We start from the raw sequence: 16,754 nt of genomic DNA on the forward strand, positions 1-16,754 counted from the left end.
GTTAAAACACCCATTGGTATTTTATTGTACAGACAAAATACTCTAGGAGAAACACTATGCAGATACGCTTATGTACACAAACAAAAATTAGGCAAAAAGTATTACAAACCTAAAATACAGGGTTTTTGAAAACTATGTTTTGATGTAATATGATTCTAATAAGTACATTATCTGTTTTCTTCCTGGATAATACAAGTTTCTATGTTTTCTTTCATTTTTTTTTCAAGATTATAAAGTCATTTTTTTTTTTTCAGAATCTCTTTCTTAAATTTGGCTTTAAATTTTTATCCTGGAAGTTTAAATTAGTTTATCAATCTCTCCTCCTCTCCTCACTCTTAGTCCCCAGCAACCAGGCAGCCAGCACTCTACTCTTTGTTTCTATGAGCTCTATTTTGTTTTTTAAGATTCCACATATAACTGATGCCGTGTAGTATTTTTCTTTCTCTGGTTTATTTCACTTAGCATAATGTCCACCAGGTTCGTCTATATTGTCAGAAATGGCAGGACTTTCTTCTTTTTAAAGGATGAATAATATCCTGTTTTATACACATACCACATGGTCTTTATTCATTCATCCACGGACACGCAAGGTGTTTGAACCCTATTATCATGGATGAAGATGATGTTACAGCTTTTGAAATACCACAAAAGTAGTATTTCTTTTTTCAAAGGGGAAAAGATAACATTTTAAAAAATCCGCATGTTCTTATAATAACCTGAAGTAAAATTAACTGTTTTCTTTTATAGAGAACATAGTTTTCAACAATATCTGAAAAAAATTTGAAAAGGGATTGACATAATGAAGGGTGCTTACTAAAATGAAAATGAACATTTTTTATAAATATTTTTTCAAGTTCAAAAATGATTTTTTGGAGTCAGTAGCATGTTTGGTTTGGAGTAAAAATTGGTATTTCCTAATGTCTTTTAGCTATGAATAGTGTATAAGAAATATTATATTATAAATAGACTTTCAATTTAGGAGAATATATATGTGTGTATAAATGTGTATGTGTGTATATATACTATGATATATAATTTGAATGTTATTGAAAGAATAATTGTTTTGAAAGTTTAAATCTGAAAATATGATTTTTAATTTAAAATTGGGTACAAAATATTTACTTAAATTTAGGGTTTACTCTTCAAACATGGATAAAATGTATAAACTGTAGAATACCATCATATTCTGAAAGAGTATGACAATTTGCAAATGTTTGCTTTGTACTTAGGTTTCTATCATTTATAGGTTTGTTTGTTTTCCAAAAGATTTTTGTCTTGATAATAACATAAAATTTATTTATTTTTTACACAGAGAGTATTATTGAATTAAAAATTATTTTTAGCCATTGTAGGAGACTTAGAGAACAGATAACAATCAATGAAAGTGGCTATCCTGATGACAATAACTGACAAATATTGTGTTTACTAGGTATAAAGCATATCCCCAGTACTTTATAGATTAAAAAACCTTTATTTAATACAAAATTGAGCACAATTTCTTAATTTTCTCTTCTCCCCTACACTTGAGATGTGCCTAGAACTTTGTGATGAAAGAGCTTCCACAATTCTTTAGGTTAACCTTTTGACTTTTAGAGGAGAGAACGCTAAGGGTAAGCTAATTTTGTGATGGGCTGGAAATTCCACTCCAAAGTCCTAATTAATAAGTTCAGCCTTGTATTATTAATTTGTTTTACAATAGAGGTATATAAAAGCAGGTATCATATTCTTCACGCTAGTTCTGTTAGTAATCAAAGCTCAACACTTTGGTAATTCTAAAAGCAGTAACAATTTCAAAAATACACAATACATCTTTTGTCGGAGTGTGATTAATGTAATCTGTAAATGTAAAATATATTTCATATTTGAAACAGATTTTAAAATGGAACAAGTGGCATTATTCATTCATTTTTTCATTCAACAGATACACACACACGTATATATTGAGCATCTGCTATATGTAAAGGCTCTGTAATCCGTTAGTGAAAAAGACAGACAAAATCTCTACCTTGATGAAGATATTTATTATGGGGCATAGAAATTAGCAAGAACCAGTGTAAACTCTGCCTTATATTAAAAAGTGATATGTGCTTAAAAAGGAGGGTGGGCAGAGTAGGGAAGAATATTAAGTGTAGGAGATGGAATTAAATTTCTAGTTTGGTCGGGTGGCATGTCTCACTGAAAAGGGGATTTTTAAGACTAAAGATCTGAAAGAAATGGGGATGTGTGGGGGAAGAACATCCCAGGCAAAGGGGGCGGTAAGGGCAGTGGCCTGAGGGTAGGCATGCAGTTTGGCAGGTTGGAAAACTATGGAGGAGGACAAGGGATGACCAGAGAGAAGCGTTGTGGAAGATGAGGTCTGTGAGTGAATCAGGAATTAGGTCATAAATGGTTTTATAGGTCAAACTGAAAATTTTAGCATTCTCCTTGAGAGGGACAAAAGACATCAAAGATTTTTCATTAAGCGGTGTGTGGATCTAACCTAAATTTTTCTGGGATCGCTCTGGCTTCCCACTTCAAATAGACTGCAAGATGGGGAAAGGAGAAAGAAAGACACAGGGAAATAACATTTTTCCAAAATATGGGCAAGAGATGATGGTGTCTTTTACTAGGAGGGACAGCCAAGATATATTTTGAAATAAGAGCAGATAGGATTTGCTAATGACAGGTATTGTCAGAGAAAAATAAAAAAGACTAAATGGGGGCTCCCGGTGTTTTTTAAGTAGGCAACTAGAAGTCATTGAGTTTTGGGTAAAGACACAGGAGGAGCAGATTTAGAGGAGGGTGTAAGATTCTCAGTTTTTGATATGTTAAGTTTGATATGTACAGATTATGCAGTTCAATAAATACATATGAAGTTTAGGAAGGATTACGAGCTGGAGATATAATTTTGGAAGACATCAAAATTGACATGGGATTTAAGTCTTTGAAACCAAATGAGTCATTTAGGAGAATTAATACAGAGCTACTATTCAAAAACTGAATCGTAGAGTAACTTACTATTTAGGTGGTCAATAGATAACTTCAAAAAAAAATTAGATTGAGGAAAAATAGCCAGCAAAATAGAAGGAAAATCAGGCTTGTCTGTAATTAAGAAAGAGACCAAGTGAAGAAAGTATTTTAAGTTGGAGAGTGATCAATATTGTCAATGCTTCTAATAGGTCAAAAAAAAGGTGAGGACGGGAGTTCCCATAGTGGCTCAGCAGTAACAAAACCACCTAGTATCCATAAGGATATGGGTTCGATCCCTGGCCTTGCTCAGTGGGTTAAGGATCCAGTGTTGTGGTAAGCTGTGGTACAGGTCACAGACGCAGCTCAAATCTGGAGCTGGTGTTGCTGTTGCTGTGGCGTAGGCAGGCACGTGCAGCTCCAATCTGATCCCTAGCCTGAGAACTTACATATGCCATGGGTGTGGTCCTAAAAAGAGGGGAAGAAAGGTGAGGACAGAGAATTTACCTTTGGACTTAGTAACATGGAGAGCAATAGTGATAACAAAAATAAGCAGTTTTGGAGGAGTTGTGGTGATAAAAATTTAACAATGGTGTGCTTGAGAAAAAGTGGGAAGAAATATATTCAAAGATTTCATATAGAAAGATACTTCATTTTTTTAACTTTATAGTTAGAATAATAGCTTGAAGGGGAAGCAGGGTCAAGATATTTCATAAGATGAACAACAAAAGCACACGCTATTTGGATGTTGATGGGTATGATCCAGTTGATGGGGAATATCTGATAATGAGAAATGGAAAATTGCTAGAGCAATTTCCTTGGCAAAGCCAAAGGGGGTAGGATTGAGTACACAGTGGAAAACCATATTTGCTTAGAGTATAGTCCATCCTCATAACAGAAAAGAAGTTGGAAAATTCAGGCACAAATGTAGGAAAACGGATGTGAAGGGGCAGGTGTTGAGTGGAATTTCTCCTTTTACTGTTGTATTTTCTTTAGCGACACAGAAAGAAATGATGACAAGCTAAGACTAGGAGAAGAGGAGAAGTTTGAGGCAAAAGGATGTGGCATAAAATAGTCCTCTAGCACAGAAAAAAATGAATGGAGTAGGGAGAAACAGTATGAGTTAGTGCTCACGAGTTTAAATTGATGCCCATCTAGATGGTTTGGGGTTTCCTCCAGGTTGGTACAGTGGGGCAAGTGCTGATATGTAGCAGATGGAGATTTGAATTTAGCCATGTTTGTGGTTTAGCCTGGAGAATAAACAAATATGACAGGAAAGAAGGAGTTTATGCTGCATTTGAGTAATTTTATAATGATAAGCAATAAAATTTCATCTTGATAAGAAGTACAGGTGTTGGTTGAGGGGTGAGAGATAAGGGAAAATGATAAGGTTGCATTGCTTTCAAACTATTGTTAGAGTTTTACTCTTGGAGGGACTATGCTGGAAAGATAGAAAATTGTAGTGGGACGTGTTTAAAATTGAGGTTTGGGGAGCATGATAGCAATTAGTACAATGAAGTCATAGGTGAGATTGCAGAAATGAGTTTTAAAAATTAGGGTGGGAACCACGATGACTGAAAAGAGTGGAGAAGCTAGGTCTTGGGGTCTGAATTCACTGCCATAGAATTAGTGTTGGAGATAAACTGAAGTGAGCCAGGAGCTAACTTCAGGAAAGAATAAATGCAGGTGACACAGGAGATCTTAGATAATAGAAGCATAGGGGGGTGTTTTGTGGAGGAAGGAGGTATTGTCTGAAGTAGCGTGATGAGTGAAAAAGGACACAAACCCTACTTTAAGGCCCAGACTTATCAAGTGTATAGAAGCAGCAACAGCAGCTGGAAAAGAACTGGGACTAAGTCAGAACTTTAACATTTTAGGCAGAAATATTCTAGGAAGAGATAGAGGATATAGGCAATTTTGCTAATGAATGAACTTGAGAGAGAAAGAAAATATGAATGGTCGATGTATAAACGTTCAGATTCAGAAGAGATCTTGGAGTAGCAAGAGATTCAAAAATGATATTAACTAATTTTATGTTGAAGCCTCTTCAGGATATAACTAATATACATCCATTCTCTATTTGAATATTTTCTGTGACTGGCGTCTCCCAGGGAGCCCATTCCAAAAATGAAATATTTTTTAATGTTCAAAGGTACTTCCTTTTGCCTGAAAATTAAGTAAAATTTATATAGCGCAGGTTTCTTGTAATTAGGATTCTCCTTTGCTTCCTTTTGCTGCTTCCAGACTATTATCTCTGCTCCCTCTTTTTTTGGCCTCACCCCTGGCATGTGGAAGTTCCTGGGCCAGGGATCGAACTCACACCACAGCAGTGACCCAAGCCACTGCAGGGGCAACTCTGGATCCTTAACCTGCTGAGTCACCAGGGCGTTCCTCTGCTCCCTCTTTCGATCATTAGATTTGAACTGTCCAGTTTGCCTGCTCTTTTCCCCTTCCCTTTCTGAGGCTGGACATTGGCAGACCTCATAGTTGCTTCTTTCAAATCACAGATAACTTCATTAGCTGACCGCCCTCACAGCTACCACAATTCAAAGCAATTTTAATGAGGAGGCGTCCAATTCATTGATCTGCAGTTGTCTCAAAACTGACCGGTTGCTTTCGACTTTCACAGCCTTCCTCCGCATAAGACGTCTTCTGGGGGCTTTATCCTATTTACTCTTACTCTTTTTAAAATAGGCTTTATCCTCTTTACTGTTACTCCCTTGCTGTAATTTCATATACACCTGTCACGACTGAAGCTGTGGACAAATCCCTTTCAGCTAACCATCAAACAGTATATTGGAGGCACAGTAGTTTCATGTTCACCAAACTCAAGTAGACTCCCCACAATGCATTCAAAAACAGTGTACATCTAGAAAGTTTACTCTGCACATTTCCATAATGAAGTCACATCCCTCCACACTATTTAAGATCCTTTAACTGCTTCTTTTTTTTCCCCTCTAATCATAGTGTGTCTTCACTTCTTATCAGAGAGAACACATCAGTACAGCAAGTATTTATACTTTGGCTACCATATTGAAAAACTGCTCTGCTGCCTCCCATTCCATTACAATGAAGAAATCACTGTTCCAGTTTAACCCCGGTCCCTTCCCACGGCACTTTGAGCTGTCTCCTGCATCCTTAACAACTTGATTTCTACCACCGATTCATCTGATCCAACGTGATCTAATACCTGTAGTCGTAAATAAAGCAAAGCAGGCTTTGCTTTTAGCTCACATACCCCTTTAGATATTACTTTTACCTGTTTTGTTGTTGTTGTTCATTTGTTTCCTATTGACCTTCACGGCCAGCTTTTCAAGAGTGTTTGGGGGGGGTGTGTGTTTCACACATACCATTTCCAGTTTTTCACCTTCCAGCTAATTTTTCACCCCTGTCATTCTAGGGTTCTGCTTGCAGGGTCACCAATTAGCAATTGAAGCTTATTGCAGAATTTGACAGGTTTTCCTCCTAATTTAGCAGTATTTTACACTGTTGACCACTACTTTCTTCCTGAGCTCTTTGTGGAGAGCAAGAGGATGTGTTGTGGATACATATTCGCAGGCTCCAAAGTTCAAGGGACCACAGTATGTAATTGTTTTAATTTTAATTTTATTTTTATGATAACCAAAGTTAGCTTCTGAGTTTCCATTCTACTTGGAAGCAAAGTTAACTGAATCAATTCTAAGTAAATTTAATTGTTTCAAAGCATTCTCAGGGCCAAGTTTTAATTCAGTCAAATCAGAATTGCCCTACCCTCTCCTTCCTTTCTTCCTGAATTGGTTTAATTTCTGAAAAGTTCGAGTAGAACAATATCAGATGGTGAGACATCTGGAGCTCAGCCTCCCTTTGTCCTAGACTGACATCTGTTGCAATGTACAATCACGTCCCCTATTCCCACCACACTGGCATCTGTTGAGGTTTCTGTATCCCCACTTGGTTTCTTGACATACATCTTACACTGCTCTTTGTTATAATTTACTCTCATCATGACCACAGATCCCTTCAACATCTGCCTGTTTTCTCTCTCTCAGCCAAGTGTCTTTATGTCAGAGGCAAAGGAGATCCTGTTTTCTCTCGCTGCCCGGGGACCACAGGGGCTGCGATGGGTGCCTCGTCTCCCCTGCATCTCTAGCAGCAACGAGATACCTCCTCTTTCTTACTCCTCTTTTCACCGGGCTACTAGGAAATCCTAAAAGAGTTTTTGTTTGTTTGTTTGTTTTCGCATCATTCCAGAAAGGATTAAGAGTAAACGTTTCCTTTATTCTTGGACCTTCAAACTGTCCAGTCCTTTCTATAAATATCCCTTTTACTTTTTACTGATTTAAGAGCAGAAAAGCTTGTCATAAAACTTCCCCTAAGGCCCAAACCAGGGTCTAACTGCTTATCTCCAACACATTGTTCAATCTTTCTCTGCTCCAAAGGGAGCAATTATTCCTTTTATTCTAATAAGGTGGAAGTGTGATTTAATGTTTCTGTTCTCCCAACTCTTTGACTATTATATCTGTAAGTTAGCTTTCATTAAAATAAAACCCAAGGATCTAACATCTCTGCTTTCGTTCTCTATTTTTACTTCATCCCAGCTGGCTGGGCTGGGAAAAAAAAAGGTCAAGATACTTGATGAAGATTAGAGGGAGAGACTTACATTGCTGTAATATGGTACAATGGGTAATGTGTCTTTTTGGCTTGGGGAAAATATTATAAATGCTGAATAGATTAACATATTTAAATGAATCGATGAGCTGAGTAGAAAGTAAGGGAATACTCTAAGCAAAACTAAATGAAAAGATAAAAAGTGGTAAGTAGAATGCTAGCTTCCACTTTGAGAGTAATTTCTATTTTGAGTTAACTTGACTTTGAGTTTTCACATTTACAGAACATAGAGACCAGAGAGAAAAATCCTGTAGTTGCTTAAATTAGGTAGGCTAAAAGAATATTAGCCCATCATAAAGCGGGGTCCACCAAATTGGCAAATCCCTCTATGTAAGTGTAAAATAGATATAAATGTACATTTCCAGAAAGTAGTACAAGAAGTTATTTCTATCTTAAATTTTAGTGCTCAGTGACTGGGAAAAATAATCTTTCTAAGTAAAACAACCCTAATGTTAGATCATAGCCTGAATTAACCCTGCTAATGTGACATGAAAAACTGTGGTGCATTACTACAGTTTAACATAGTCCTAGATTGGTATAACCCCCTAGTTACCTGGTAGAAACAGTTGTGCAGTTTTCTTTAGAAGAACCTATGTAAGCCAAGGATAATTGCCACAAATAAAACTTTAAGAAATACAAGATTGTAATAAAAAACTCACAAAATACCCTACGAGACAAGGCACCACAAGCTAGAGTCTCCAGAATTTGAGACAGAATATTAAAACTGAGTATCTAAAATAAATATACTTTTGCGACCTACACCACAGCTCATGGCAATGCCAGATCCTTAACCCACTGAGTAAGATCATGCATCAAACCTGTACCCTCGTGGATACTAGTCAGGTTCATTACCAGCTACCAGCTGAGCCGCAATGGGAACTTCTTAAAATAAATACACTTATGGTTGCATAAAGAGAGTACTGAGAAAAAGAAATCAAGAAAAGTATTAAAAAGACCAAGAAGACCTAACAAAGTACTCAAGAGAATGGTTTGATGTTGAAACTATTAGTTTAGGTCAGAGTTTCTGGAAACAGACTCTTGATGCATATTTGCATATAGGAAGTCTACCTGGGTGTGTTCTTGAAGGTGGGCTGGCACCTGTAGGGAAGTACGCAGAAGCCTGACTGACCGATGTAGCTGCAACAGCAACCTTAACTGGTCTTGTAAATTCAGAACCTAATCACTCCTCAAATGACTGCTTAAAAACAGACATGTTTTTGGTGTTTCTGTCTGTTATATAGAAGAGAGACCATCCCAAGATTGAATATAATGGTTACAAGGGGAAAATGATTCCATGGGCAAGAAAATTCTTTAAGAACTCCAGAAGTTCTATGCAAATGGGTTTTCATGACCATCTAACCAGGAATCAAAAGCACAGCCGCTGGAGTCAGATAATTTCAATTTTCTCTCACTCTGACACTCACTAGCTAGTAGACCAAAAGCAAATTACTGTCTCTTTATGCCTCAGTTTTCTCATATCTAAAGTAAAAAGAATAAAAATTACTTTGTAGGATTGCCATGAAGGACCAAATGAGGTAAACTGACCTGGAAGAGAAGTTCTATAATAATAGCATCTGTTATTTAACAATTATTTAGTAAGTATTATCTGATATAACAAAGGTATTAAAAAAAGATCATAATCATAATCCCTAACTTATCATCTGTGTCACTTTTCCTGTATTACTTGTGTGTGTGTGTGTGTGTGTCTTTTTAGGGCTGTACCCGCGGCACATGGAAGTTCCCAGGCTAGGGATCAAGTTGGAGCTGTAGCTGCTGGCCTACACCACAGCCGCAGCAACACCAGATCCAAGCCACATGTGAGACCTACACCACAGCTCACGGCAACGCCAGATCCTTAACCTGCTGAGCAAGGCCAGGGATAGAATCTGCAACCTCATGGTTCCTAGTCAGATTTGTTTCCACTGAGCCACAAAGGGCACTCCCTGTGTTTACTTTGATATTTTACCGCAACCCTGCCCCTAAGATGTTTTCTGACCATGGCACATGCAGAACTAATTCAATGCTTTACCTAAGTTTGCCTTTACTGGAATGTGTGTGTTCTGCAACAGCAAGAGGTCCTAGCCTTTTCTCTGATTCTTCATAGACATTTATAGGAGAATATGAATGCCCATCCCACCTTTGTTATGACAGCATGTCACATATTTGCATGGCGATACTGTTCCTTAGACTGTTTCAGGCTATGCTTAGATTGATTCCTTCACTACTATATTTACAAAACAAGTATAGATTATAGTATTGAGATCTTTATTGGCAGAAGCACTCATTGTTAGTCAAATAACATTGAAAAATATGTTTTTTATCTGTGCCCTGAAAAGACTACATATGAATTTCTTCTTGGGTGTTTGTGTTCTGCACTGAGAACAAGCCAAGGTGCAATTATTTCTTTGAATAAATTCCCTTTATCCTGGCCCTTTGAAAAGAACACAATTAGCACTTATTTTTGTGGTTGAAATTCTCAGCCTATCCGGTTGCTGTTGGAGTAAACCTCGTACGGGATCTGATCCACAAGCTGATTCTTTTACAGCAGTAAACAAGTCCTTTGTTTCATTCTCAGTGTTTGACCAAACTTAACCTGTTCTTTTTCAAAGAAAGAAAATCTGGGGCACCTCGGCTCCTACAATAAGCTGTCAAGATGAAAAATCCAAACTGTAACATCAATTTGCAATGCTTGGTTAAAAGGATATTTGAAGCACATTGATTTATTTTTCATTCACCTAAGATTTTACAAAGAAACCATACCATGATTAATCTTAAAAAAAAAGGAGAGGTCATTTATTTTTACAAATTTTGGTTGAAGAGCAAACGCTTGTCATTTCTAAAGGTGCTATTACGAACAGTAGCACAGCTATTAATAGCTGCAAACTATTGCATTTGGAGTGGATAAGCAATGAGGTACTGCTGCATAGCACAGGGAACTATGTCTAGTAACTTGTGATTGAACATGATGGAAGATAATGTGAGAAAAAAAAAAAAGAAAGAACAGTAGCACAACGGCTATTGAAGGGTGTATAGAGTGAATATTTTAAATTCTAAAGAAAAAGGCAAAACCTGAGGAAAAAATGACACAGATAATCTGATATTTTGGATGATGATTTCATGTATGTTAAATAGATGGAAGTGATATACAGCCTCCTTTCAGGGCTTTTATTATGGGATTAAGCTCTTCCTTTTCGAACGCATGTCCTCCTTTTGAGCTCTGCTAACACAGGACACTTTTAATGCAGATTTTGATTGTCTCAAAAATGGCAAAAATAGTTGAAATGAAAATTCAGCAATGTTGGAATGACTCCTGTGTTTCAAATGTTCTGACTCTCAACTTTGGCAAATGATTTCTTGCAGTTTTCAGCTTCAATTTAGGAAAATCTACTTTAGAATTAACCTCCTAATATTCACTTTTCAGCTGTATTCTATTCAGAATCAAACCTGTTAGACCTGCCTTCTGCTGAGTAAGTCCTTTGCTTCCTTACTTACACAATTTTATTTTCTTAATGATAGTATCTATGATTGCAAATTACACCTGACAGATTCTTCATAAAGTCTTTTCCCTTGTTTTCCTGCAAAATCAATTTAGTCTTGTCTTAACTATAAAAACTAACTTAATATTCAACAATTCTTGTTAAGCGCAGAATTATTCTATTAAAAAAATCTATATGATTTGTTACTCTTATTAATAATATATAATCTTTGAATAATTGGATATTTTAATTGATGTTGAAAGATATCTAAGATACAATATTAAGACAAAAAGTGAGTTAGAAAATAGTGTGTTTTTATACTTATATCCATATGTATAAATATTTGAACATGAGATGATAATGTTAAAATATGTTTGTATGTTCCTGGAAAAAGATTTGACAGAAAATGCAGAAAAATTTCTAATATTTATTTCTTGATTGGGACCACAGTGAACATTAATTTCTTATATCTGTGTTTTTTTTTGGCAAATGAGGTTTTGTTTTATTTTCTTATAATAAAACATGGGGAAAAGATCAGAAGCATGTAAATCCAAATATTAATAGTGACAATCTCCAGGGAATAGAATTATAGGCAGTCTTAATTTTCTTCTTAACTATATTTGCAGTATGTGTTAATGAGTAAGAATTATCAGTTTAGACAGTGCCAGATAGGATCATATTAGTGGACTTAAAAAACTCCCTCATTTGATGGTACTGATAAGAGTGTCTCATTCTTTATATACTTTCTCTTTGAAAATATGATTGCAAATATGGTTAATTTTATTTTGATGAAATTTATTCATTAATAAACTGCCTTAAATATGCAAGCATTTTTAAATCACCAAATCAAATGTAGCACCTCAGCGAAGTTACTGCTTGCCGTTCTCAAAATCTTCTCTGGTTGACTGCCTGGGATTGGCAGTTGAGTAAGATTTTTTTCAATTATATTTTGGTTCTTTATTTTCTTTACTTTTTTTTCCTGTTGTTTACATCATTTTTTATATAGGGTCACAGGTAATGACAGTAGGATACCAATATACCTCCTTTCTTATATAACAGGGAAAATACATTAGGAAGATGAGTTTGTATTTATAAGAAACATTAAAACAACAGAACACTAAAAAATCATAGTCAGTAAGCTCGTGTTTTAGCTCTTTCTTTCCCTTACATTGCAATGTACTAAATCGCTCTTAGAATCTACATGCACATTTGGGTTTCATTTATTTATCGTAAAACTTTTAATGTCATTAAGTATACACAGGCCACTTCTAATTGTCCTCTCAATTTTTCTTACTATCATTGTCTCTTTTTTGACTTCTGCTTTCCTTTGCCTCTTCAACCATTTCCAGCAGTGTTTATGATCTCTGATAGCTAATGGTAATATCAGAAGACATTTTCTGGATCCAAGCCAATCATAGTATCTTTAAGTAATGTTTATATATACCAAGCTTGCCAGCTGCTTACCAGTGCATAGCAGAAGGCAAATGTACACAACTCTGCTACCAAGGGTAAAAGAATCCAAGCCATCTGAGTGCGAGCAACCTAATTCTTACATAACTGTTTACAATTTTCATCATCATGTTACAGCAATATGATTTATTAATCCTTCTGAAATTTTTCTCTTTGACAGTTTCTCAGCTGTTGTTACATCTTTCTTGGATGGGTAAGTACTATAAATGCTATATATACCATTCTGAAACTGTGAGTTAAGTTTTACATGTTGAGATTTTATTTATTTTAGGCACTTAGTCTACTAACGTGTAACAACTTGGATTTAATCCTATGGAAGATAAAAAATGGGACTCAGTTATTCAAGAAAAAGTGAAATGAAAATGGTGAATTTGGAGATGTTTTGCAATGGAGCATTTTTAATAATTTTAACTCAGAGTGGGTTAACTTGTAACTCACGTTACAGTTTTAGAGGCAGGCCTAATGGAAAATGTACTTTTAAGACAGCTGTAGTCTCTCATGATTATTCAAATGGTTTGACTCAGGAGTATTTTTGCTATAACATTTTGAAATTTACACTTTTTAACTCTACTTTTACATTTTCAAATGAATTTCAAATCATCACTAATTAAGCTAAAACCACCAATTCAAGGTGATATTTGTCTCCCTTTTATGTATCTATTACATTTTATTTCATTTATAGATTAATATGTGATAACATATCCTATACATCTCAAGCACAAACTGTAAAAACAACAAAACTATCTGAAGTGTGTGTATGTGTGCACGTGCTCACGAGTGTGGAGATCCACATACTAACAGTGACTAACTCTGGGAGATAGAATTATAGGCATTCTCAATTTTCTTCTTATATATATACGTATATTTATATGTGCAAATACCCAGATTAATGGTTTATTACAGCTAAGCTCTAAACAAGGTTGTGTTGCTAGAATCTATAGCAAAAAAAGAGAGGAAAGTTTTAAATTCTATAGTTCCCTTTGTCTAGTAAAAGAAATCAATATTTTGTTTAATGTAGACAGACACATTTCTTCATGCCAGATATCCAGAAGTAATTCAGGCATATACAGTGTATTCGTTAGACTCATGTTGTCAACCATAAATTTACGCAGAAATGTTATTCAGATGGGTAATTTATGTTTTTGGATTTTTGTCAAGTCTTCTGCTTGAAATTTGACATCCTATTTTAGTTTTGTCTTAAGTTAATGGAAGTTTTGCTGTAGAAAAAAAAGATAATATGTTTATGCATTACTTCTTCATGATCTAATTTGATACACTTGGTTTAAAATTTTAAAAGGAAGGTATAGTTATATCATGAAATGATCTCACTCAAAAAACTCTCTATTGTCAAGTGATAAATGATGTCTCTATTGTGATTATTTGAAATTTTGAGATGAACAACTAAATCAGTATATTATTTTGTGTTGATTAGAGAGGGATCCATAATCTTTAGAGACTGACATTCTTCAGTGCACGTTTTGCAGTGTGTTATATGTTTCCTCAACTATTCAGATATTTTCTCATACTTCTTCATAGACATAAAAAAGGGTTAATTCCTACATATGCAGAAAAATGCAAACATTTTATGTATTATGTACATTTGATGCAATTCAGAATCTCTTTTAACCTTGGAAAGGAGCTCGTCTGAGATGGTCAGAATTCTTCATCTTTTTAGAAAGTCATAGTTATCTAATCTATTTCAAATACAAGTTTGGCAGTTGTATGGGGGTACACAGGATAAGAAGGAAGTGTTGGTGATTTTAGTCTCTGTGTCTGTCGAATTTCTTGAGGTCTTTTTCTGATCTAATTTAATTCAAAATCATTGCTATTTATGCCAAAATTGTAAAAGTTCCCATAGATTCAGAGGACCGGTGGGTAACTAATGAAGAACTAATTAAGTAATGATTGTTTTCCTCATAGTTTACTGTTCATTTAAAATTGGAGAAAAAAGAAAAAATATTGTATGCCCTAGAATTTTAAGTAGATTCACCAGTGTCAATCTGTTTTCACAGTATGTAGTAATATAAAATTCTAGGTAATGTCACAAGATTAAAAAATGTTGACTCTTATGTAGTTATGACTAATTATATAAAGTAACAGAGATCTTTTTAACATCAATGTTTATTTTAAAATTTTCAATAAATAAATAATGTTGTTGAAGTGACATTTCACCAAGAGAACTCTATTTCCCCAAATTAGCACATCCTCATATTTTCTTTCTGAAGTCACATAAATAATTAACTGTTTTGTGACTGTTGTTATTGCATGCATGGTACAAAAGTTTGGACTATTACTGATTAATAATTTTATAGACATACATAAATCTATGTATAAAATTTATGTATAAAATTACTGTTTAATACTCCTCCTAAGGTGTTAGACCAGACAAAGTAGAGGTATCAAAAGATAGCACTGGAGGTGATAGCAACAATTTTAAAGTATTGGATTCCTTGGTTTTGAAACTTACTAATAAATAAAGATTAATTTCAGAATACTATTAGAAGGTCCATAGTTCTGTAAAAATTCAGATACATAAAGCTTCGCAATTTAAGGAAGGTCAGCATGTTTAAGGTCGCACCTCACTTCACACATGAATTCATAGTTTGAAGAAAATGCTTGTTTGGTGCTAATTTCCATTAACCATTTTATACTGTAATTAATGACATGTGTATTTTAAATCATTATGGAAACATTTCATATTTTAAAAATCATACACATGGTGAAATATATGAAAAAATATTGAGATTTGACTTTTTTAAGCATCTTATAAAAGTCAAACTTACAATTCATAGATATTGAGGAGAAAAATGACATGCTCAGATAAAAGAAAAACTTACGTATATTTACACAGAGGTCTCACTTCCCTAAGGCCTCAAAGCACTTTGACTCTCTTTTGCTTTGCTCTTTTAATTTTTACCTAAATTGTTAAAGACATACACATATACAGTTTGCAGACATGCAATTTCAGAAATATTTTTAGAGATAAGAAATTGAATTACATACTTTTTGCATAGTTAACAGGGAACTTTATTGCTGTTACTGTATTTTTTTAATCTCTAGAGAATTTTAAAAGATTATAGTAGTATTTTTAAATGATTTTATTATGAATTTTTAAGCAGGAGTGATCGACATTAGTTTTCTGATATTTTGAGAATTCAAAGAATAGTAAGAGCCAACTATCTTAGCCAGCTGTTATAAAAATTACTGCATAAATATTGTGTGATGTGAACATCAGTGTAGAAAATTGTTGTATAGACTTGAAATATGAATTCAACTGCAGTGCAGTCCATATGTCTCCATATTTTTTTCAGGGATAACCTGCTTATTATTAGCTTCTGTAGAAATATGGTGGACATATGTTTTTCATATGAATGCCATAGCTCTCCCACTAAAATAACACAGTTCATTCCATGTATATTAATTGATGATAACTGCCATCTCTTTATAACCCCCAGTACTAGAATGAGATGCATATGATTCAGGTCTCATATATAAAAATGTCACTACACTTTTGGTCAGAGAGATTGGCTTAGGCTATATGAATAATCCAGTTAGGTCACTGCTTTTGTCCTCATTTGCTGCTCTGAGAGAACAGAGTAAAGCAAAGCTAAGACATGAATAGAAACAGAGTTCTTAAGTCAGTGTTTGTGACCTAAAACCTTTCTAGTAAGATCCACCAAGGTATTAAAAATGCATTATTAATTTTGCACTTGATTCTTGATAAACTGACTTAAAAATGTTGACTTGGTGGGATACAGTGTTTTGGAACTTAACAGGTCATTCTCTGAGGTGACCTTGGTACTAGTATGTTGGCTGAATCCAAAAGTTCTTCTGTGACCAAGATCTAGACTTTCCATAAAATTTGCTAAATTGGGGGAAAATAAAGTATTTAGATACCTAATTTCTACAATGTGAGTGTGTGTGTGTGTTTGTGTGCGTGTGTATTTAATGCTTAAGGAGGTAAGATGATGATGAAGAAAAGACCCTAAAGGAGAGCCCATTGGGGCGCAGTGGAAAAGAATCCGACTGGGAACCGTGAGGTTGCAGTTTAGATCCCTGGACTTGCTCAGTGGGTTAAGGATCTGACGTTGCCGTGAGCTGTGGTGTAGGTCGCAGACGCGACTTGGATCCTGCGTTGCTGTGGCTGTAGCTCGGATATGACGTCTAGCCGGGGAATCTCCATATGCCGCGAGTGTGGCCCTAAAAAGCAAAAGA

The 16,754-nt window shown here is 35.0% G+C and overlaps 1 protein-coding gene across 13 annotated transcripts in view; it reads left to right on the plus strand.

Annotated features, from left to right (window-relative positions):
* The window catches only part of MGAT4C (MGAT4 family member C), a 731,126-nt gene that overhangs the window by 88,946 nt on the left and 625,426 nt on the right, over positions 1-16,754 (plus strand). For 6 of the 13 annotated variants that reach the window (XM_085024832.1, XM_085024824.1, XM_085024827.1 and 3 more), the window contains 2 exons: positions 11,015-11,060; positions 12,700-12,732. The gene's annotated coding sequence lies outside the window, so the exon portion shown is untranslated. 13 annotated transcript variants of the gene reach the window in all.

The sequence above is a fragment of the Sus scrofa genome, chromosome 5 (genome assembly GCF_054392235.1).
Source record: "Sus scrofa isolate SSC_HxYL_T2T_F1_AM1 chromosome 5, Sscrofa_HxYL_maternal_Yorkshire_Landrace_v2.0, whole genome shotgun sequence".
Taxonomy (NCBI): Eukaryota; Metazoa; Chordata; class Mammalia; order Artiodactyla; family Suidae; genus Sus; species Sus scrofa.